General features: G+C 30.6%; 1 long non-coding RNA gene across 1 annotated transcript; it reads left to right on the plus strand.

Annotated features, from left to right (window-relative positions):
* The first annotated feature begins 22,969 nt into the window (after positions 1-22,969).
* On the plus strand, positions 22,970-23,536 carry LOC139907650 (uncharacterized). Its single transcript, XR_011784376.1, has 3 exons — positions 22,970-23,092; positions 23,160-23,339; positions 23,406-23,536. It is a non-coding gene; the product is annotated as an uncharacterized lncRNA (long non-coding RNA).
* The last annotated feature ends 2,840 nt before the right edge of the window (positions 23,537-26,376 follow it).

The raw sequence follows: 26,376 nt of genomic DNA on the forward strand, positions 1-26,376 counted from the left end.
TACTTATATGTCATGAAAAATATTATATTGTTTTTTAATAGCATAGCAAAGAGTTCGAGCAATATTGATCATAATACATTATATTATTTATACTTTGTTTCCGCCAATTGTTCTAGAACATATTATTTTTAGTACACAGACACATTGCCCAAAACCCTTTGGCCAAATTCCATGTTGTCGAACAGATATTATTCCGAATCACCACATTGCGAAGTAATATACATATAAAGGGAAGTAAAAAGAAATTCATTTGTTATATTGGATTTTTTTATTTTTTCAATCATTAGTATTTATCTCCTTGGCAATCAAAACAGTGCTTAAATGACGGTCGGACACGATTTCCATTATTTTATCCACATTTTGGACAAATAATTGTTTTTCTTTTAGTACTCCTTGTTTGCTAATACATTCTATTAATTATTATAATAATTTTTTTGGCAAGTTGTCCTAAAACATGTTTACTACCCTGTACACACACATTGCCGAAAACCACTTCCCGAATAGACAATTTTCCAATTTATAAATTATATCATTTAATAACATATATAAATATCTCGTTATGAAGTATTAACATCAATTGTAGAACCCAACTTACGCAATAAATCCAAGTTTGTATGAGATGAGTGGAAATCATATTTAGATAGTATGAATCATCATTAAATATCTACTATAATATAACATTAAAATTAAGGATGGCGCTTTTAGTCAAATAAATTACTTTTTGAGATTGGAAAAGGAAAACGGTTGTTGCGTTTCCTTTTTATTCTTATTTATTTTTTTATTCATTATTTGTTAATAATTATGGTAAAATATCTCCCTCTAATAAAGACTATAGTTTGTCGCTTACCTTAGGGTAAAATTGAGTACAATTAATTTTATTAATCAAGTGACCTAAAAAGTTCCCCCTCCGCTTGGATTCCAATTAATTGAATTTACATCAATCCATTTTCCCAAAGAGCTCATATTTTCCCTTTTGGATATCCTAGCCACACACCTTCTGATAATGTCTTCATGTTCTGTTCAAGAGATATCGTCTCTGTGTGCCTCACTCGGCGGATCTCATCTTCTCTAACGGAAGGATGGTTATTGTGTAGATGCTCCTTCCTATAAAGGCCTGTGATAGTGACTTCTGACCTCGACAATCATTACCTCTACTCTAAAAAATAAATAAATTCCTTCAAATCTTGATCGGAATAATCGTATACTACTATAAGAACTAATGAGTTCCATCAAAAGACAGAATAATCCACTGAAATCCCAAGTGAGAAACAGAAACAGTTCTCATCCTTCATCCACTACTCTTTCATTGAAAATCTGAATTTATTTTGTTCTTAACTCAATGCGTTTTTTACTATAAGAAAATTATTACATTTAATAGAGTTTTCAATTTCCTTGATGTATATAACACAAAAATATCTTAATCACAATTATATTCCTAAGGTGGAATTTGTGATATATAATCTATATGGATAATTATATAACCCGACCCTTGACTTCTTTATTACTTAAGTGCCTCTTTTGTCATTGGAAAACGAATTGAAGATAATTCTAGACTCCTAAAAATAATATGCATATTTTTTCTCGATATTTTTTTGTCTGCATTGCCAATGCATATTTTATTCTGCTAATAAGTATATTTATATATGCATAAAAATGTCTTATTTCATTCTGTATATTTATAATGTCACTATTAATTTCTTGAATCTATTTTTTTTTATATTAATAAATTCTATATCGTATAATTTGTCATTTTAAATTTGTTAGATTCTCTGCTTATAACTTCTATTAAAAGTTATAATTAATATAATTGTTTTTTCTGATGTTTTTTTTTTAAATTTCCCCATACTTTTTTAACTTACGTTTTTTAAGGTATTGGTTGTAGATTAAAAAAAAGAACCAAAAAAAATTATATATATAAAAAAAACGAATTACTGTACTAACGGAAAAAATGGAGAGCCTATCTATTTAATACGAATTAAAAAATGTAATTGGGTATATGATTAGCGAGTTTGTCTTGGTATGTATTAATAAAATAATTCGAAATAAAATCTATAATGTGGATACATCCTAATGTATATATATATTATTTAAGTGTGATTATAAAGTGTCTGTTTGGCAAATACATAAGTCATTCGGCGATGTGTCAATTCGGCAAAGTGATTATTGGCAGAGTGGCTTTTGGCAATAAGGTTTTCAGTAAAGTGTTCAAAAACCAATACTACAACTGTACTATGATAATTTAAGCGATGTAGTGATTTGTAAGTTTTCTTTTAAGCAAAGATCCCCTCAAGAGCCTCAGATAGAGCCATGAAAAAAATAGGATGTCACTAGGAATTTTTATTATTATCGTTGTGATAAAACACACCCAATGAAACATTATAAAAATAAATGACACTTTAAAAAAAAAGTTCTTCCATTGAAAGTAAACCAAACCATTTATCAAAAAGACAAAAATATTCAATACCCCCTTTAAAAAAATCCTAGCACTGTACCTGCCTTTTGGAACATTTCTTTTTCACTTATAATAATAAAAAATACTGATATTTCAATTAATGATTTTTTGACTAAGTTTTTCTTCTTTAAAAATCTAATACTTCTCATTATCATATATGAAAATAATAAAACAGGGTTTTCCAATAATTTTTAAGATAAATGATCGTATGTGTATTTCAATGTAAAGAGAAATGTATGCCATCAATAATGGACGCCACAGCTATTCTGAAAGGACCGTATCCTTTTTATGAAAATTTCCATCACCAATAGGTAAGTAGTTCCTATATGACCTCGATACCTTCACGATTTTTGATGTTTTGAATTGACGTTGGGCAGTTGGATAGACCTTATCTCTCACTTGGCCCAAAAGAAGAAGTCGCAAGGTGTTAAATCACAAGATCACGGTGGCCAATTGCAATCACCTCTTCGAGAGATAACACGGTACGGAAACTTTTCCCGTAAAAGAACGATGGTTTCGTAGGTTGTGTAGCACGTAGTGCCATCTTGTTGAAAGGGAACGTTGTTCATAGCAACACCATCCAATTTCGGCCATAAAAAATCATTAATCATGTCTTCATAGCGCAATCCATTCACCATAACTGTAGCTCCAGCCTCATTTTCGAAAAAGTAAGATCCAATGACCCCGCCGGACCATAAACCCCACACGTTACACGTTGAGGATGGAGAGGCTTTTCAACAGAAGCTATTGAGGGCATACAACAGCCACTTTGCGATTTGGTGATGGATAATTTCATGAAAGGGATACGGCTCTGTAAGCATTTTATTTACTAAAAGTGGATTGCACTTTTTATGAAGTAATGGTCCTTCAATTTGGCATAATGCCGTGCCAAATTGATGCTCGATGATTTGAGTGTGAAGATTAAATCATTTTTGAATGGGTGAATCCACTACAACTAAGTGAGTGAGGAAAGGAGTGAGTTTAACAAAGAGCGAAACATGAATAAGTAGAATCTACCCCAAACGCAAATCTATTTTAAGTGGAAATATACTTGAAAGAAAGGGTTAAGGGGATGCTATACGGCTTGCTAAAGTAAGTATGCAGCTGTGTGATGCATCCACGTATCATTTAACCTCGAATTGGAAAAATGCCATATAACTCCCTGGTTTATCAATATTTTTTGAATTTGAAAAGTGATTCGAGTTGCTGAAATGAGTAGGGGCTTGCGGTATGCATCCTAGTATCACGCAACCTCGAATATGATGATAAATGCAATACAAACTCTTGTTTACTTTACCCTTTTTTGAAATGCGATCCCCCTTGTGAGTTGCTGAAATGAGTAAGCCTGTTTGTGATGTGAAGGTTAAGGGCGAGTGGTTTTCTTTAACTGTTTTATGTTTGACACCATTTCATTTAGTCACATAATCATTTACAGAAATTAGTAGGCTACAAATGTCATCATAGCATAAACCGGTTGATCTGAAGTACTCTGTCTCTTTTTTTCAAGGATAGATATAGTGAAAATCAATTTAGTTTTCTAGTGTCCATGAGAGTGAACAATTGTGTCAATCAAAACCAATGTGATCATGAACCTGAAACCTATTTTAGAAGATTTTTTTTTTTGAATTCCTTTTAACCGGGGTCTCGTGTCCGACTTGGAGGAACAAAGAGCTGGGGCATATCAATCAGCAACCCTTTTTTGAAGAGTTATTATTGGAATTCAATAATAAAGAGTTATAAAGTGCGAGTTTGACAAAGCTAAGTCAATTTGAGAAGCCTATTTTAAAATTTTTGTATTAGAATACAATCAAAACGGGGTCATAAAGTTCGAGTTTAATTTGTAAAAAGCTGGAGCATATCATCTTAGATACTGTTTTGAAGATTTTGTATTAGAGTACATCAAAACGGGGTTCTGAGTGGGTGCGTTGGAATATGTTGAAGAAGGCAAGTAAATATGAAACCCTGTTTTGAAGATTTTGTATTAGAGTTTAATAAAAACGGTTATGAAAAGTACTAGTTTGTTTGATAAGAGCTCGCATCCTTTTTTGAAGATTTTGTATTAGAGCCTGATCAAAGTAGGATACCCAAATATTTTTTTAATAGAATGAATGTTGTTTTTTCGATATCTTATTGTTTATTTTCTCTGCGAATAAATTATTTCTAAAAATACATAACTTTTCTAAAAAAAAACAAAGGTTGATATAAAATATATAGAGGTTTATAAAATATTATTATTCATGAATTTATAACTAGTTTTGCAAAAACACAAGTTTGTCTACATTTTCCGATGATAAACAAGACCGTTAAGCAGTCACAATATTGTCAGCTGTTTAAAAATTATTTGGCTTGATATAGATGTACCTGGAGTATCAAATTATCCCTAACTATTTATTGGACGATGATGCTTAAAATATATCTTTAAAAAAATACAAATTACTTTGAAGTAACCAAGAACAAAGAACCGATTAATTCTTTATTAGTGGTTGCAATTGATATTTATGATGCAAAATATATGCTTGATTTTGTAAAAAAAATAATAAAATACGGAATTGCTCAAGTTTATTAATTTATGTTTGTTATGTATAATATAAACTCCAAATAAAGAATGATAAAAAAATAAGAGCCAAAATTTTATTATATCAAACTACTTAATATGTGATTATATATAAATTTTCGTACCGAACCGAGGGTAAAAACGTACCAAAGCGAACTGCGGTACAATCCCTTACCGTACCAGTTCTAATATATATATATGTGCATTTCAAAAGAAAAGTCACGTACTTTTAAGAAACCTACATCAATTTAAGACCTAAGTATATAATAACTTATATTGTGATCAATTAAAGTTTTTGCACAACATACAAACTACGTTAATTGGACTTTATTTTTGTCCTCTTTATGAATGTATTTTACAATATGTACACATTATAAATGGGTTTATAAAAGATGAAGCAGTGATACTAAAGATTATTTACACCAATGGACTATGATCTAAAATGTATTTTTACACGAATAATTATGTAATTTTTGAAAACCAAATATATAAATTATGCAGAGGACATCAAAAGTTATATCCTTTAAAAAAAGCGATTATATGTATAATTTTAAAGTCTTTTCACATGCAGAAAAGTTTCTATTCTGCAAATTGAAGAAGTAGTGCTCATAACATTAATTAAATAGGATTACTATAAAAAAATCTGCAATAAGTGTGTATTAACAGCTCTATGTAACTAAATAATAATAATCTTAACTACAATGACTAACGCAGATTATATATATATATATATATTTTTTTTTTCAAGGAAAGTATTAAATCTATATTAATAAAGCAAAGTTTGGATGTCTGTATCTACTTTTGGGTATCTATGTGTAATGTAAAATGCTCCTTCCTCCCTTTATGGGGAGATGTCTTCGGAGATAATTTAAACACTGGGCTGCCAGCAGCCTCATATTAAAATCATCGACTTGACTTTGTTTGGTAGATGTAAATAAAAAAAGAAATTTGACTATTTTGGTGAGGTTTTCCATGAAAACCTTAATTTGACTACTTCGAGGAATTGGGGATAAAGAGAGTTCTTAAAAACATTATAGTGCGTCGAAGAGAGATTTTACTGACGAATATTTTTTTTAGATTCGTAAGGGGACTGGGAAATGTGGCAGATTTGGAGATTACAGGTCCTTAAATCTACAAAAACACAATAAATGAGATCAATCAATAACAGTCAGGGATCTATAGGCGAAAAAGCTTTGTGAAGGAAATATTGCATGGCATAAATTGTAAATAACTTGACTTTTCCGTGCATTGCTTCGTTTAGAGAAATATAAAAAATAATTTACCCATTAGAAGCATAAACAAGGCTCGAAAATTAAATTGGGCCACCCTGGAACCAAATCTCGGAGTCAAATGATTTTTTTAAATCCTGTGTAATATACAGACAAAACACACTCATTCAAACTAATTTCGTCACAACGGAAGAACTTTACTGATAGCTGTTGGGCATTCAGTTCAAGAAGAAATAACCGAGATAAGCCACAGTTATGAGTTTAATTAATGACCCAGGACAAATCAGCAATTGTGACACGTGTAACACCACTGGTCAAGAATGTGTTACATCCAGGAAACCAGGAAGAAACTGGAGGATTAAAAAAACATCCTGTTGACTCTTTCAAAGTTGCAAAGTTCACATGACGACTCCAGGAAGATCAGGGACATAAAAATCATCGAGGAGGTTTGCACCATGATTTAAAAGTCCCTGATGAGGTCCTTTGTCTCAATTAGAAAGGAACTTGAAGTCTGTGACAATACAGTTATTGCAAGTGTTAATGAGGATCTTAAATGCCAGCAGCCCTGGTTTTAATCAGATGTATTATTTTTTCTGAGGTTACCTGGAAGCAAATACTAATAGATGTCCCCACCCAACTATGGCAAATCTGGTAGCTGTCATTACTACCTACTCCCACTTCAGAGACCGCATCGAGGCCATGATCGAGACTGATAACATTTATTTCAACACATGACCTACAAAGACTTTGCTTTCATTTAAAATTGAAATATTAAAAATTACAGATTTTATGTTGTTTTTTGTAAATACGAGAGAGGGTGCAGATTTCATTTTCGAGCCCTGAATGGAAAAGCATGAACGAGAGACAATTTTTTTTCTCTAAAATTAAAAAAGAGACCGTGGAACAGTTTTTCTCAAAATGTAGGCATACTGAAGGGATAAAGAGTCGAGTGTTAGAGATATTGTAAGAGAGATGTAGAGTTATATTTGAAACAAATCATTTTATTTTTATTGCCCCCTATGCAGAGAATATAAATTTTTTTAATATTTAAATTATTAATATATTATAAAAATAAAGTTTTATATTTTATAATTAAGAAAAGTTAAAGTAGAATAAAGTTGTACCGAGGTAAAAAAAAATATTCCTTCCTTTTATCAAAAATAATGTTCCATTAAGAGAATGAGGCCATTTTAATACATATGAGTATGGTACATTGAGATACTATTTCATTTTTTAGTGAATTGATACAATTTGACTGAATTGAGTCTTTTCATAAGAATATTATTATTTGTCGTGAAAAAGTCATTAAAAAGTAACATTGATTCAACTTAAGAACCATGTAGTGAGTAAATAATAAAATATATGACATCCGTACAACCATTTTTGATCAAAGAAGCAACAATTTAGTCATATCTATCGATTAAAATAATACTATCCACCGGTATGTTAAGAAAAACAAGTATAAAATGAGCGTTGTCACCTTGACAAACCTTGACAATTAGGAGAATGTTTTGGAGGAAAACATCTTAGCTGTCATGACATTTCATTAAATAAGGTGTAATTAGCTATGAGACGAAGGAAATAAACACAATTGCATATAGCAATGATATAGGCAGGAAATACTTCGCAGTGAAGTTAAGGAGTTCAACTATCAATAATAAAGACTTTATCACATAAATTTGATTAAAAAAAGTCTTACAATAACCCATAATAGGTCTGTTTCAGACAATAAATCTAACTTAATCCAAGTTAGATTATTTTTATGAACGGACCTAATTGGATCATAGGATATATATAGATAATTAATTAACTATTTGGCTTAAGACTATTAGTAAAAAGGCAATAATAAATCAATTATATGCAAATATATTTGGATTGTTTTTTTTATTTTAAATAATTATTTATATTAATGTTTTGGAAGGTAGAAAATGAATATTTCTGAATATGTTACAGCTACTTTTTTTTGTCACGATACCAATATTTAATTTCATACAGGTTCTGTTACCAGTATAGGTATTGGTACTTTAATACTTTTTTTACTCCTGATATATCCCAGAAATGTCCAGAATGTCTGCTGCAACTCCAATGGAAATTTGTATTCGCTCCGAGTTGCTATAATGACAGCATGGTACGCCAAGGACATGGCCTTCATCGTCAAGAGCTACGAATTGGTTCACTAGTTTGCCAAGGCTGATATTACTTGTGAAAGGGGACATGTTGAATAAAAATATAGCTAAATATAGTATGCAAACAGATTGGTTTTAAGTTTTCTCTTCTTGACTCCATAAAAATCATATTTTCGTAATTTAGTCATGGTACTGCAAAATTTGAGTCCATTTCTGTTGTCATGAAACTCAGAATATCTGGAATAAAGAGTGAATGTTTCCTTACCCATAGGAGTAAACTTTTCTTGGATGTCTTCATTAACTAATTAGAATAAAATAAAGGCCGAAAATATTGTGTTAAACATTTTTAAATGGCAATATCTAATTTTCAGTAAAGATTAGCCTTCCTCATATTTTGAATACAAATTTTAATCATAACCATCATTTTTTACAAAAAAAATAATTTTAAATATTTTAAACGAATAACTAATTACTTTAAAAAAAAATATTTTTTCAAAGAATTGGAAACGAAAAATATATTTACATACAAATTATGCAGTAAGCACTGTAAATTTACAAGGTCTATAAAAGAAAAAGTAAGGGGGAAGGGGGGAAGGGGGACGTTGATAGATAGAAGTGTATGAAAAATGCCCTACAAAGATGGAACGACTTCTTTTTGTTGTACCCTGAACAAAATTTGGTTTTTCTAACCCTATTAACATTATTATTTAATTTTTGAGATAAGAATGAAATATTAAGTATTTACTCATGAAAGACGGAAAGTAATAATGTGGGTTTGCTCAGGTGTTATACTTATAAGTCCTTGTTGAGCTTGGACTAGAATTGAGAATCGACATCGGGCTATATCTCCTTACCATATACAGAGTGGGATTTAAGTTTATTTCCTTCCTCTTATAGATACTTGGCGATAATTGAATGAATTGTCATGACAGATGATATTCTTGGTGACAGAACATATACAAATAAATTGATCACTAGTACATGAACAACAAAAAATCCCAGATAACAATATGTTGCAGAATTATAAATGTAAGTCTATGATGAATTCAGAGTACAATTAAGGATCGGAGTAATTCCTGCTTATCTCATGGATAGAATTGGAGTGAAGTTTGTGGGTAATACCTTTATTTTACAGCTGCTTGCAATTAATTTACTGAACCATCATGATATCTTATAATCTTGATGAGAGAATATATCTGTATAAATTAATCAATAAGGTGTGAAAGACGAAACATCCAAGTGAAAATTTGTTGCTGAGATATCAGTGAAAGTCCTTATTGGACTTGGATTAAAATTGAGGATAAACACTGGAGTTATTCTATCTTATTGCTAGATATGTAGTGGGGCTTGGGTTAGTTTATTTTATCACATAGCTACTTACAGCTAATTTAATAAATTGTCATGACGACTTATATTTTTAAAGAGAGAATCATTAGTGTCGTAATGTTGACGAGTACGACCAACATTTTTTTAGATGGAATTATAAACGTAAGTTCTTGTTGGACTCAGAGTAGAACTGAGGATTGCCATTGGAGTCATTCCAGCCTATATCATTGCTAGATACAGAGTGGGGTTCGTTTTTATTTTCTTGTTCTGACGGCAGCATGAAGTTGATCTTTTAAACATTTAGATACCTTAGTATTCTACAAGTTATTATTATTATTTTTTTTTTTAAATACTGGTAGAACATTATTTATGGTCAATGGATCACTGTCGATAGACTTTCATGTATCTAAAATTCCATGGTTGTCATAGTTTTAAATGCGTTAATATTCCGGTACAACTATGCAGCGGAGAACCGAACAACACGGGTATAGTGTAATGTAAAACCACAGCCCTTTTGTTATTACTCAAGTTAGAGAATGAAACTAATGTATGTACATAGAAGCCCAAATGTTAGTTAAAAAGCAATACTATTTTCCATTAAAGGAGCTCATCGGTTATAAAGCTAATTTATATTCAATGCAGAGGCAATATCACTTGAATGAACCTAATAAAGTCACCATAAGTAAATACATACATATAAGGATTAAGAATTAATGAAATTTCAAGTATGTATATATATACATATTTATAGCTTTAAAATACTTAACCATTAATATTTGAAAGTTATCTCTTTATGAACCTTAGGGTGAGGCTCATGCCATGACATTGTCCAAACAATCTCAAACCTTCCTTTTGATACTGTGTATACGTTGATACGTTGGATCCACATTTTCTAAGGTCTGGGTCGGTTCAGATCTTTAGTAGACATATGACTTTTCCTGGACCCGAATCAGAAGTATACGGGTAAGGTATAAGGGGCGTCTGCACGAGATGGGCTGGTGGAGCTGTACCCTTAGGTGGGGGTTATTCTTTTAATTTGTGAAATGTTGAGCTCTGAGGGTAGTAAATTTTTCCTTTTAGGTTAAGACATCGTATAGAAATTTTGAACTGTAGATAAATATTTAGAGGTAGCTCAATGGCTCTAAAATTTTGAAATTTTACAATTTTTGTCAAAAAGAGTTTTTCTACCTGAATATCAAGTAAGCCCTGGGTGTTAGAACACACCTTGAAAAACAAGAAAGATAGTTTAATCAATTTGCAATCTAAAATATATAATTATTTATTTGCTATCAGTTGGTGCGAATAGGTCAGAAAGTGAAGAGACTGCTATAACATGCATTTTTTGATATATGTCCATCTATCTGATCGTAAAAGAAATTATATCTATATTTACAATTTATATGCTCCAAATTATTAGAAATGGTCAATTTATTATTTGAAGTAGATAGAAATAGTCAAGTTATGATAAATTTGATCTTTTTCTTACCTTTTTTCTATAAAAAAAAACTCTATAACCTATATACATTTTATATATCCAAATCCTTCGAAGTCGTAGTAATTAAGTACTATTATGGGATAGTTTTATTTGAAAATTGTCATTTTAGATCAAGATTATTATGAAATAAGCGTAACAAATAACAAAATGCTAACAAAAAGAATATTTTTTTTGAATGATGAACCTTTCAAATATTTTCCTAATTTTTTTTTTCTATAAAATTTTTGAATATAACGTAATAAAGTTTTTTTAGTTTCTATTGCACAATACATATGTTTGTTAATCAATAATTTAAAAGAATATTTTCCTTGAATTGGGAATAACCTTCGATGATCTTCGACCTTAGAGGAAGAATTGATTTACGATTCATCAGAAGTTAGTAGACCATTATATTCTTTACTGAGACCTACTCCACGCTCAGCAAGATCATTAACAACTTTTAAATGAGTTATAGTAACACGCAGTTGTCGGTAGTCATCTTGATCATTCTATAAGTGAGATTTGTCTCAATAAATGTCTCTGGGAGGTGCATAATTTGAAGCAATTTCTTTGTAACGAAATCTTCCAAGTTTTTGTGCTTTAATTCAGTAAGAGTAATGAACGGTATTTATGGAGTGTCAACAACATTCTTAGGAAAAATTCCATGGATCGCCAATACACTAATATCAAGAATAATCTACAATTATAATTTCTCAAGGAGGCAATCATTCGAGAACAATTCAACATGTATAGACACAGTGTTATCCGTCAAAAAGTAAGAATTTGTTGAAAACATGCATCACCCTAATTTACATATTTAAAGAAGAAGGTACAATCATGAATTCATCTCAAGGATATAAACAACGCATGTTCAACTTGTGTTCATTTAAAATGAAATAACTTTATCTGATATTTATATATGTATATCTGATGGGTTATAATTTATAAAAAATGAGTTATTTTTTCCAACATAGGTAAGATTGTTTAATGGGGTGACGATTAAGGGATTGTATATAAATTTAAGGTCCTGTAATAAAAAGATTAATGAAATAGTAATGATACTATCCGACTAGCTTTTTGTTTATCTGACACTTTGAGTCTTATAATGAAAATATTTATTTTGTTGGGTAAATGATTTACTAATGGTAATACCCGGAATGGTTGGGAGTTTGTTTAGGCGTTTACGAACATACAAATTTGGCTTTAATAATATGTAAGATAACTCCTCAAAAAATCATTGGTGTTACTCTCCCTGTTTTACATGAGCACACTGGCACGTAGCTACTCACTCAATATTTAAACGTTATCTCCTGAAGAATATAAAAATAATAATAACAGATTCCAAAGTTTTGACCAAATAATACCCAAAACAAATCAATAATAACAGTCGACCCTATTATGGTCCTTTTTTCTTCATCGTTTTTGGGGAGAAGATTGCAAGATCATACCATTTCTTGTTAAATTAATTTTAATGACGCGGAAAATTTCCAAGTCGCACTCTGTATATCAATATTCAATACTTTGTTTCTATTGATATATATGTCACCTTTTTCCTTTGAGTATCTTTAGGGAACAACATCTACGACAGTAGATGTTATACTGACTATTTTCATTTCAAAGGTGCAGATCTAAAATAATATACTATAAAATGAAATGGCCAACCGCGTCGTATAAGCATAATTTTGTCCTATTATCGTAGTATTTCCTACTTGTACTCATAATTTTTTTAAGTGAGTTTCTTTACTAATCTTTGATTTGAATTTCCCTATACTATTTCTACGTGCGCTTCTGGGATAACGGATATGAATCTCGAGATTTGTGTTCATTGCTTATAAGGAAGTTTCTCTTTCAAATTTATTTTTCTTTTATAATAATATAGTGGGATGATATATGAATGTTCAAGAAGTAGTTTTCAAGCTACAATTTCAGTAAACAAAGCTAATTCCTTATTGGCTATTCTTCTTCTTGGAGTTGTATTATTTCCCTAAAGCCTTGATTCAAAATTAATTTAATTAAACAACGCGGATATTATACATCATTTTTGCAAAGAGTACAACACTATGGAAATAACATATATGTATTTATTAAAATAATATTTATTCACGCTTAAATAACCGAATTTCATATTACTATGAAAAAACAAGGAGAGATATATAAAAAAACCTATAAGCATGTGAGTGAAATTTCAAAAAGTATGGGTTAAAAATAAATAAATGAGTTATAACCATATTTGTTTTCTTTAATTTTCTTTGTTTACATAGAACGTGAATATAGAATTCATATTACTTGATTAGCATAACTAATATGAAGGAGAAAGTGTTCTATTATTTCACAGCTAGTCAAGTGCAGCTTTGAAAGAAAACTCTATCAATCATTAAAGATGAGAGAATTGTGGAAATCCTTCTGAGTACTGGGGTTGGACAGGAAAACTTAGACTCGAGAGGTTACATTAGAAATACTTCAAGAATCAAAACAAAATTCACAAAATTTGTAAAAAACCATTTGCAAAATATGGACGCATGGTCACTTTCAGCATCAATCTTTGCCTTTACACGTCGCAGGAAGGCTTTCAGGAGTTGGTGAGACACTCATTAGACAAGCTGTTCCACGCAGCTACTATAGCCGCCTTCAGTGATTCTACATTTTGTTGTGGACATCTCTTTGGGCCATAATCCCAAAAAACATATCTATAATATATTATGAAATTGTGTCCTCCACTTCCTGCTTTCTTATAGAGGTATTATTCATCCTTATCATCGTGGTCACCTTGAAACCCAGAATCATGGAGCACTTCACGGTGTTAATCCTCCTCAGCATGCACTACCTTTTGACTTCTCGCTCACTCAGGATGACAAGATGTGTATTATAGTTTCACAAGGGATGGCTGAACCAGAGGGTCAAAAGTAATTACTAAATGTTCCGTAGTTGACAGTTTTGCTGCCCAACCCTGTACAATATGAAATAAGCAATTATTGGTAACTTGCAACTTATTATGGGTCTTATTGATTAACTCTATCTATTTTGAAAATTAAAACGGTTTTTTTGTTGTTCTTTTGCGAACAAAGAGCACTTCAGTCTTTATCGTCGCTCAAATAATATGATCTCCGGTATTTTAAGAAAATAAAAACCGAAAATCAACATATTAGTATTGTAAATTGGAATAACGTTTCCAAGGAGAGGAGCTTACCTGTTATTACGTTTTATTAGATTGGCTAAGAGAAGATATAAAATAAGAAAAATAAATACAATTTTGACTTCGTATTTATTTATGATGTAGGAAGGAATTACTCATATTTCGATACTTATTTCTACTTGGAGTTCAACAAAGACTTAATTTATAAGTCCATAACAAATCCTTAGAGTTAATCTTCATCTTTAATGCTCTAATGATTAGTTTATTCATTTCCTAAGCTGTTGTCATTAATATTTAATTCCAAATAATCAAGCAGTTGGGCGTCAATAACTCTGAAACGTTGGAGGATAATTAGGGGGCCCTGTCAAAAAGGTCAAACTAGACCGGAGGAGTTGAAGGAAATAGACCATGCATCATATCCCATCAAGTCCATGATGGCCCATGCAAAGTTCTCAGAATTTCACATCAGAATTTCCAGAGAAATATCATTACATTGGGTGGATTTTTGTGAATCCAAAAATACGAGTTTAGTGTTATCCATAAGTTGGTGAACTGGTATTTTCGACGCCTTAATTTTGATGAATTTGCTTTAAATCTGTTGAAAATATACTTCAATAATGGAAACAGCATTAATATGCTTCTCAAACATCTTTCAGAATAAATACAACTTTTTGTTGTTGCAAAAATATATTTTCTTGGAACTATTTGTAAATTTAGCAATTTTCAATCGAAGTCTGGTGAATTTGATTAATTTGTTAACTTTTAAGTTTATTTGTTTTTTTGCTTATCCCAGATATCACAATCAATCTCTATTATAAGTTAAATATTACATTTTTCTAACATCAGTTCGTTAAAAGTAATAAATATTTCTTAGAAGCTTGTATCAAAAATGAAATTATAATATTTCAACTATAATAATCACAAGTTATATCTTTTTGGTTGTCGAGTCAAATGTTGTTATCATTAGTAATTTTGATTCTATGTCAACTATGTATCGAGAAATGAAAATTACTTAATATTTGGTTAACATTTAACCCAAGTGCATTAACTACATCAAAAAAAGAGCGTTGTTCACTAACGGAGAGTCAAAACTATTATTTTGAAACCAAGAATAAATTTATTAACAATGGTTTGAGCTCATACAAGTAATTTTAGCATTTTCTTATATTTTACTGATTTTTTTTTTTTTTTTTTTTTGCCTAATTAAAAAGTGTAATATTGAGCCAATGTCGACTGTGTATAGGGCAAAAAAACTATTTTATTTCCACGGTAATATTTAATCCCAGTTCACTTATTGTGTTAAGAAAATAATGTTCACTAAGGGAGGGTTAAAAGTTCCAGAGTATTTTTTTTTTTTTTTGTCAAAAGTAGATTGTTTTAAATAAGTATTTATCTGCTAATGGGTTGCAGAGGGAAAAAAATGATGTTTTTATAAATACCCAGAGTTGAAATTTTGTTTCATTAATGGAGAGTCTCAAAACCATATAAAAGGCTGCTTATATTCACATGAGTCTTAATTCAGAAGTATTATATGTATCGCTCCTGTATTTTCCTCGCACTCTTTTTTCTTTACAAAAATATTAACTTTACGTATAGATAATCGGTGTTACTCCATTTGACAAATAAGGAGGAAAAACATTTGGGTTTTTGGTATCTTCTAAATATGTTTAAAAAAATAATTAGTACTTACTCTTAATCGCTTTAGAAGATTAAATTAAATTTATTTCCCCCATTCATTTTTATTATAGATATCCATCAGTTCATTAGTACGTTATTCTTATTATAGCTTGGTAAACAATTTACAATAAAAAAATTAGTCATAAATTACAACGGACATTAAAAGTTTTAAAAACTATCTTTTTTTTAATCATAATAATTAGGAGGGAAAGACGATCTTACACAAATTATGACGGTACAGTGAATATGATCGTTAATTAATTTAATTTTAAGTTCATTAGTGAGTATCTAATGAACTGAAGGTTATATATTAATAAATATAATCTTTTAAGTGTATTACTAATGTTAGGATTTTTTATTTTCCAAGAAACATATTTTTAAATTTTGGGATCCCGTTAGAAAAAATAATAGATACTTGGAAATTGAAGTCTTTTTTCTCTCTTTTCAGTGAGGTCTTATTCCATTTAATATTTTAAAATCATTACATTGATAAAACAAAGGAAATTTGTGTTATACAAAAATATAAATAAACATTATTGTATAAAATTAATTTCCCTTTTTATGGTATTCTTATCCATGTTACAAACACTAAAATACTTATGAATAAAACACTTATATGAAAACAAATCTTTTTACTTACCATAATAATATTTTTTAAACTAAATGTACTTTACAAAATGAAAAAAACTCAGTACGATGTTTCTTTCTTGTACTTCTTATTTCGATCAATAATTACCCTAAGATTCCTTCCATAATGAAGTGAGATCTATTAAAAAAATTTAATTAACTCGGTGGTATAACTCCAAGATGAATTTTGTGGTTTGGGAGTTCTCAGGACTAAAGCAGTGTATCTAGCAGCAACTGATATCAAGATAGTCCTAATATTGGCTTGGTTTTTTTAGAGCTCACAATACTTCTTTTTTTTTTTTTTTAATAGAAATAATAAAGTATGAGTACACACTTTAGTATTATATTTACTACATCTCACCTGGGAATCTTTTTTGAAGTCCAAATATATGAAGTATATTTCCTTCTCTAGGGATAACAAGGGCACCAACTTACGCACACTGAGGTGAAAAAAAAATTATCTAATGCATTGTCCATTTTCTTAACCTCTGGAGAACATACTGCAGACTATTATCAGAGGTGTATAAAATATGTCCTAGAGCCCAGGAGGGGATTTTTCTAGATGCTAATCAGAATATGGTTTTTTTAATGTTCAATGCTATTATCATTTGAGAGCCTCAGTGTTTGGATGACAGAAACTGCAGTCCTTCTCTTCTACATGCACCCGAAAGGAGTAGTCGGTGAGATTTGCATCAGAGCTGTAGAGGGATCGAAAGTGTCAAACAAGAGTTCAAATAAGGCTTGCAACGGAGGATATGGGTTTCTTTTATTTCTGGTGTCATCTTTCCGCCCACTATTTTGATGGCTCTCTTGACAGTCTTGTGTGAAACTTGGAGATCTCCTACCGGGGTTCTCATTGACTTAAGGAGATTGGCCCGAGCTGTTTTCTTTATTTCTTGCAGATCCAGTTTGGCCTTTTTGGCAAAGCCCTTGTTCCTTTCCAATATTTCAGACTTGCAGACGGTGTATAGGGTGATTCTGCATATGTCCAACTGCTTGGAATACGCAATAGAAATTTGTTAATCTCGTCCAAGTGTGATTTTCTCGACTTGTATATAGGCTACAGAGCTTAGTTTTTTTTTATTTTGTAACAAATTGTATATGCTTTAATATATCGAAACATGAATTAATTTCAATAATACAACCTTCATTAGTTATTCAATTAGTAAGTGTTCACATTTTAATGGACCACACGGTAAAGAGTCAGAAATGGGTAAATTTAGTTAATTTAACGACTTCTTGCAGCTCATTAAATACAACTTTATGACAGCTAAATTACAATTAAGATGAATTCGTTCATTTTCGGTTTCTTTTATTTTTTTTTATACCGGCAGGACATATTTTATGAATCACTCAGGATCATTCTGCTTCTTAACTTGGTACAAAGCACTATTTATATCATGAATAATATATATATTTATATGTTTAAAAGTACTCCTATTTTCTTTATTATCAATTAATCCAAAGCTATATATAATAAAATATTGAATCCAATATTTTGAAATAATTTATTATAATTTAAGGGAAGTATAGGAGTATTGTAAAATAATCCAATGCAAATTGCTTTTGGGTGTGTGCGTATGTATATATTTTTTTCTGCAATGAATTTATTAAGATTTGCTTATGACTTTAGTATGATATATATTTTTTTAAAGTTATCATTGGAATATGATTTTAATTTATGATGCTGAATATTTTTCCTTATCTAATTGTTAAATTTATTGCTTTATTTTTTTTATATTTTACAACCGAATTTCTTCATTTTGTTATGAAAATCAGTTCATCAATCGAAAAATGCAATTTTCTCAGTAGCATTTAGATAATAACTTATGATTTTCAAGAAATTTTATAATTAATATTATAAATATCACCATTCGTGTATTTTTTTACAAAAAAAAACACAACTTAAATGTAGGGTGTTAAGCTCAAATTGGTGCTTGTGTGTGTCAAGGTTTTTTTTATGATCCAACCGTCTGATGGGTCTCTTTTTTGAGCCGCAAAAACGTTTTTGTTACATTACTAAATTAGGAAAAACGTGATTTTTATGGAATCAAAAAAAGACGAGAAAAAAGTATTTCGGGAATTGTTTAAATTCTATGTATATCTATATATTTTATTCACAATATCCTTTTCCAGCAGCAATAATAGCCTTGACACGCCGTTTAGTAGCTCTTGACAACAAAGGTTTTGCCCATGGTGTACCACGCTGTCATGATGACAGCTCGGAACGAGTCCAAATTTAGATGAGTGGTGCGGCATATCTTCTGCTTCAAAAAAATCTAACTTGAATGAGTTGAGATCAGGGGTGGAAGAATACCACACGGAGGCTTCCGAGAAGTCATCCATACTGTTGCTACAAAAGTTTTGGTTCTTCTTGGCTGTATGGAACTGTAATCGACTTCTTGATGTTGTTGGCAGTTGGGATGGAGATGCCAACGGCCTTTTTAGCTTTCTTGGTACTGACAACGTTGCCTCTTTCGTTGTTGCTCCCACATTTTTACCCTTAAAGACATGGAATAAAAGCAAAACTTGTTTATTTTTGTTTAAGCTGTCGTTTAATTACTTATTGAAAGTAACCTAAAATAACAGAGAAAAAGTTGTCATTAAATGCTTGTGCTAGTTTTGTGTCCCCAATCTGTACATATACTTTTATAGCAAATGGAATTAAAATACAATTTAAAATGGTTTGAATTAAATTTATGAGTTGTTTTACTTTTTTTATTAAATCATTCTCAAATGTCAAGGTTTTGTCTACAGCAGTGATTACATATACAAAATATACAAATCATTTTTAAATATCTTGTAGTATATAAATATAATCAAACGAATGGTTATTTAGTATTTATGTAAAGTCTTGTTGGGCCCATTGATGATGCACCATAGAGCATAAGGGTTCTGCCAACCCCCGGTCAGATACTATTGATTCAAAGGAGTGGTTCTCAAAAAATATTCAAAAAATATGTGTTTTATAATAAAAAGTCCACTATAATTTCTATCAAAAATTTTAAAGATTAAAATAAAGGGTAATTCATGAAGATTTTGATGTTTTCTCAGATGGTACACACTGTAAAGTGCTTGAAATCTACTAGTCTACTTCATCGAGTCATTGATCATAATTGAAGCTTATTATTTTTCTGGGGCATTTTTATAATAAATAATATGAAAGTAATGATTTTTTAATGGGTATGAATCAAAGTTGATGTTTCCTACCTCCATTTGTAATTTATTTCTCAATTATTTATCAATTGATATCAAGAAAGGAACATAACTGATCATAGATACATAGTCAATTACATCACTAGAGTGTATATATGTGTTGCGTTTACATAAAAATAATCTAGAACAAAATTAGGATAAGGAAAAAATCAAATTCATACTTTTGATTCTTGTATATATAGTGTACAAGTTGTAATTTATATAAGAAAATTATAAAAGTTGCAACCAAAAGATTAAATGATAGTACTTGGAATCGAGATAATGGAATATTTGAATATTCCAGGGATGGTCAATATATTTATGGTGCCATTTTTGACTATTTTCATGCTTATGACTAAAATATAAGTATTACATTTAATATTATAACACGCCTTGGGGTACTTGGAGGCACAAATGCCCACAGTTATACTACTCAAAATTGAAAAATTTCCATGTAGTTTTAACCTATACAAATGAAGTGATAGTTTCAATTCATAGTCCTTTTTATTAGAATGACGAATGTTTTTTGTTTTTTTTTAAATAAGACATTATAAGATGAGGAAATGACAACTTGTAGAAAAAGTTACTAGTACCAGTTGCAACTCATACAGAAATTGAAAATTACACACGATATATACACACATCACAGTATTTCATAGATATATTTGAGTCCATTATAGCCATTGTATTCAAATTTGTAGTATGATTTAAGAAGCCCAATAATAAAAAGTTCAAGGACACTTAATCAAAAGCCATTTTCGAGAATACAATTTAGCCAAACGGACACATTGCCGCAAGAAATAATAAGAATATTTTATGATAATTAATACTGCAATACTATGTAATTATAATTTTTATTCATTTTACCCAATTTTTCCAAGTTCAAATGTTTAATAATTGCCACAAATTGTAATGATTAAGTCATCATGAATTAGTTATAGTATGGAGTTGTCATTGAACGAGAAACTTACACTACACGAGGAGCACAAGTGGCTTTGAATAACAATAAAATGAATATTTACCCTTGCAATCCAAACAAGGAGCGTGGACAACAAAATACAATGTATATTTTTTTATTAGCAAAGTATCGCTGTGATTAATTGGACAACAGACATGATTTTGTAACATTGTTCCAATATCATATTGAACCAACTGTTGATGCATACTCATAATGAAATAAATAAATTAATTGTTTGTTAATTAACACTAAATGAATTTAATTCGTGACTAATTATAAACATTGGATACTTGAAATTGAAGTAACATTGGAATGGAAATCATAATCTCATAGTTTTGCTTCATGAATAATCAGAAAAATATTCATAATTTAATGAGTGTTAATTCAGCAAAGTATCCGTTAAGCACAATGGCTCTCCTTAAAGTGTCCGTACACGTAATGTAGATATAGATTATAACTTTTATTTTACTTAAAATACTTATATTGAGCCTAATATTAAATCTATCAAGTAAATTTTCCTTATATTATGACAATCAATTTTGGCTACTCTAAGCGCAATTTGCGATGCACCCAACTATAAGAATAAATTGTTGATATAAATTGACGATAGTTGGTATATAAAAATGCAAATTTAATACAAATTGAATTTGAAAAAATAACATTTTAACTTGCTTTCTGTTGATCAGCCTCATTTTAGAGTATTCATTGAAATGTGAACACTTACTTATTCAATAATTAATGAAGGTTCAGTAATTGAAATTAGGTCATATTTTGAAATATTTAGACATAAGCAATTAGTTACAAAACAAAATGAACCTGAGCTCTTTAGCTTACATACAAGTCGATAAAAGGACACTTGAATGTGATCTAAAAATTAACATTCTTTCACTCCAAGCAGTCGGGCGTCTCCAAGACCACCGTCTACGACGTCAGCAAGTGCAAAACGTTAGAGTGGATGAAAGAATGTGTCAAAAAGGGCTAACTGGACCCGCTGTAAATAAAGAAATCAGCTCTGGCCAATCCCCTTAAGTCAATGAGGACTTATGCAAAAAATCTCGAGTTTTCACACTAGACAGTCTAGAGAGTTATCAAAAATGTGGGCTGAAAAAGCCTCGTGGGCATGGAGAGGTCACTTTGGACACTATCAATGAAAGAAACCCATTGCCTTTTTGCAAGATACTTTTGAATTATTTTGAACTTTTTTGGCCTTTTGGACCCCCTAAAGCCCTGATGCAAACCCCATCGAATACACCTTTAGTTTTGGGTGCTTGTGTAGGATGAAAGCCTATAGTATCCGTCATCCAAACACTAAGGCCTTAAAAGCCACTGCCAGCCAGCACTGGGACGCCACGTCATAGGATTACATCTGCAACGTGTGCCTGGGCTTCTGCTGCTCCCTGGAAACAATCATTGCCACTTAGGGCTGCTACGTTAATGATTAAGGCAGCTCAGACACACATATATATATTTCATTCATCCTCTTGAAATTCTAATGTTAATTAATGAATTATATCTTGTTGAAGTTTAAAATTCAAAGTGTTCAGATTTTAATGGACCACTCAGTAACTCAATACTTTTTTTTATATTTATGCACATATATTTATTTTTTCTTATTATTTTTCTCTCTAACTTTTTACAAATATTAAAATACTAATCATATTTCATTAAACCTTTATAAGCCTACGAATATTAAAATATTCACACTAAGATAACCATGAGTTCATTCGTATATGCATATTAGGGTGCTAACTAGTGTGGGGGGTCTGTTTGAAAATCTCAAACCGATCTGAGGCCATATATTTTTTAAACGACCAACTCATTCGATCCCTAAAAAAATATATTTCTCGTACTATTTTTGAGTTCCCACTCATTATATATATTTATAAATAAATACGTTCATTCATTGAAACATATCCATGATGAACTCTGAAATGTATACGACAACATACTCGTATATATTTTTATGAGCTTGATGAATGTTTAATCGTTTAGATTACTCTCAATAAAGACTACTTTAAATGTCTACATATAATCTATTTATATGTTTCTTTGTATCATATATCTCTATAAAATTCAATAAGTAGGCCTCGGGAACACGACCAAAAAAATATTATCTAAACAGCTGTCTGCATTGACGGAATGTTTTTGATGCACAAAATTATACGTTTCTTATTTAATAAATATTATGATTAAAATATAACTTGTGTTTACATTACATATTATTTGAATTTTACTCTTATAGGATTGTAAATTGTAAGCATTTTTGTGTCAAAAAAAATAAATTTTAGATAAACATGGTAACCCTGACAATCTGACGAATGTGTTAGACATGGACCTATAAGTAGAGTTATAATACAAGGCTATCCGTTTTGATGATAGCTGACTTCCTATATTACTCTATATTTCAGGTGAAGAACTCGACAAAGGCGATATGTTTTGTTGGTATAACCCTCGTATCCCCTCCTGTAGCGCTGTGGATTGCAAGAATCACTCTGGAGCTGAGGGGATTACACTTTTTTCATTTTCAAGGAACAAATTCCTTGGAAAGTGGAGAAATAGACTTAGTGGACATGACACTTCCTATAATGGTAATTTTGTTTTTGCATCATTTACTGGATCTAAACAAAATAATGAGTGCTTTATATGAATCACAGATATTTTTCCGGAGGTAAAACATCTCAAGGATATTAATACCAACCTACAAATACAACTTGGAGTCTTATGAGCAGAAATATAGACGAAGTTGAACGAGACATATGTCAAAATTCTGGACGCAAAATCAAAATTTAACTTTTTTAGAAACTTTTTAGTTTTTTTTTGTACAAAGAACATTTTTGATATTTGTCACAAGGGGGGGCTGAAATCTCGTGACGTACTCTTCTTATAAGGGTGTATTTATTTTTTAAATCCTAAATTTTTAACTTTTTGTAAATATCTATGAATTTTTGAATTTTTTTAAAAAAAATTATATTTTTAATTTTGTGTAACAATTTAATTTTTCCAAAAAACTTAACTTTCTGTAAATAATAGATATAAAATTTTGAAATTGATTTAATGTTTCACATTTATAGTTTTTTTCCCCAAAAAAATTAATATCAAAAACCAAGCAAAAAAGTTATAAATCTATAATCCTGTGGACGCCCTGTTTTAGGGTTTCGGTTTGAAAATTCTAAGCCGGGGTGAGAACGGCTATATTTTTTAGTAGACCCAACTAACAAATTTTAGCCTTTCAATGTGGGTTGTTGGCTTTCCGCCAGATCAAGGCTTTCAATGAAGGTTATTTCCATCCTTATTATTTTTTTTTGATCCTATAGTCTTGTGGGTGACCTTCAGCGACTTTACTTTTGCAGAGACACACAAATCATTTCCAAGTAATTCTGAGATCTAGGGGTGTTTCATCTCTCTTGCTAACATTGTTGAAATTACAGCGAATGTATTTTTACAAAGCATGTATCTAAATAAAAGCTTACAACTGAATATTTATTTATTTGGCAATTTAAGTGAAGCTGTACAAACCTTTCAGAAACAATTTCATAAATGTATGTTATTCAAGGCAACATCTGGTATATGCGTAAGTCTTTGTTCGAGTTAGAGAAAAATGTATGTTCGATATCGGAGTAGTTTCCAGTTTATATGTCCTTAATATATAAGGAGTGGGACTTGTGTTTATGTCCTTCCTTTAACAACTGCTAGCAGCTAATCTAATAAAAAGTCATGAAAACTACTAATCTGCATTAGTCCAAAACATTATTGTATTTGTTAGGGAGACCAATTTATTTTTCTGTTTAAATTAATTTCACATACTTGTGGGATATAGATCATGCATCAGTGGCTATAACTTATCAAATAAGACGAAAGAATAGACAATTGACAAATATATAATGTATTTTTGTGTATGTGAAATAGCATAGTGATGAATCTGGAAAACTCTATTCCATATTTTAAATATGTCATAAATATTCATTTTAAAATTCTTATGACAAAAAAATTTCCAAAATTTAATAACGAAAAATGATTAGGAATATTTTTTAAACTGTCAACATTTTAAATAATAATTTGACACTTTGATTTCGAATCATTAATTTATTTTATTGAAAGTTGAATAATATATTGACGCCATAAGAGAATACTTCCTTGTGTATTTCATATTTAACCCTTTAACGCCCACTACATTCATGCGTGGTCAGAAATGTCTGATTTTTGAAATTAGTATACAATTTGTAGTGTGTCAACATTAAAACACTCTTGAACAAAAATCAAGAAAAGTACAAAAAAATCTAAATTAATATTTTACTTTATATTTATGTATATCGACTGGTTATTTATGTACTAGTTGTAATTTTTTTAGTTAAATTGTACAAGTTGCAATCAATAAATGTGATGACTAAATTAAAATGTTGGATTGGACCAGTACTTGGATTGAGGGCAATGTAATAATTGATCACATATACGTGGTCGATTTTTCGACTATTTTAATACAAATTACAAAAAAATTAGTATAATGTTGTACATTATATACAGTTCACATCCACACAGTTAGTGTTGTGTTGGTCTTAAATTATTCAGTCTAGTCCATTCTTATGACCGGTTCTTCAGACGATCAGTATTAACTGATTTAAAAAATTGAGTGACGTCATCAAGGACCAAACTTTATCAGAAATGCAGGACTAAAGTGGACAAGACTGCAGTCTTCAGTCCTAAATAAGAACTAAAACAACACTACACGCTAAATGAAATGGTAGTTCTGCCCTGGATCCAAGGGGTGGCCGGAGACAGGCCCTGGGTGTGGCAACAGGACTCAGCACCCTCCCATGTGTCCAAAATCTCCATGCAGTGGTAACCAAGAACTGTTATGACGTCGTAACCAAGGCTGTGTGGCCTCCTAACTCTTTCGACCTTAATCCTTTGGACTATTTTGTCTAGGGCTATGTCGAGAGACACACCAACAGACATCCCCATAGCACCAAGGCCAGCCTGATGGACTCCATCAAGGAGGTATTCGGCAACATGGACAATGAGATGGTCAGAAGAGCCTGCGGCCGGTTCAGAGGCTGTATTGAGGACGTTATTGATGCCAACGGTGATTATATCGAATGAAGGTCTATTCTATACCTATATGCTCGTCATAGTTTTGATTTTCAATAAAAGAGTTAAAAAATGTATATTTTGGGGGTTTTTTTGTAGAAAATATTTTGCCGACAATTTGATCCCCCCGCTCCCTGTAGGTGCCGTAATATTGGTTCCTCCATATCGGATTCAAGCTTGCTAAAAAGAAGAAGTAGATCACCATGTTTGGTAATTCTAAGTTTGTTCATTTGCTTGAAAACAAACAAAAAAACAAGGCAATTATACTGAAGACCCTTCCTACTAAATATGATTTTGGAAAAGCAATAAAATATATTTTCCCCTTTTTTGATAATACCGGATAAAGGTCAAATACTTTTTTTTTTTGTATCCATAAATCTTTGTATGATGGTAATACAAAGAAGATAACATAAAAAAAAAGTTATCTTTGAATGCTGGGATATTTTTTATCAATTGTGATTACCTTAAATTTCCATCTTTTTTGATGATCAATACATTTGCAATTGCATCAACGAAGTTTTAAGAAACAAAAAATTTCAT

This window comes from Lepeophtheirus salmonis, chromosome 2 (genome assembly GCF_016086655.4).
Source record: "Lepeophtheirus salmonis chromosome 2, UVic_Lsal_1.4, whole genome shotgun sequence".
Classification (NCBI taxonomy): domain Eukaryota; kingdom Metazoa; phylum Arthropoda; class Copepoda; order Siphonostomatoida; family Caligidae; genus Lepeophtheirus; species Lepeophtheirus salmonis.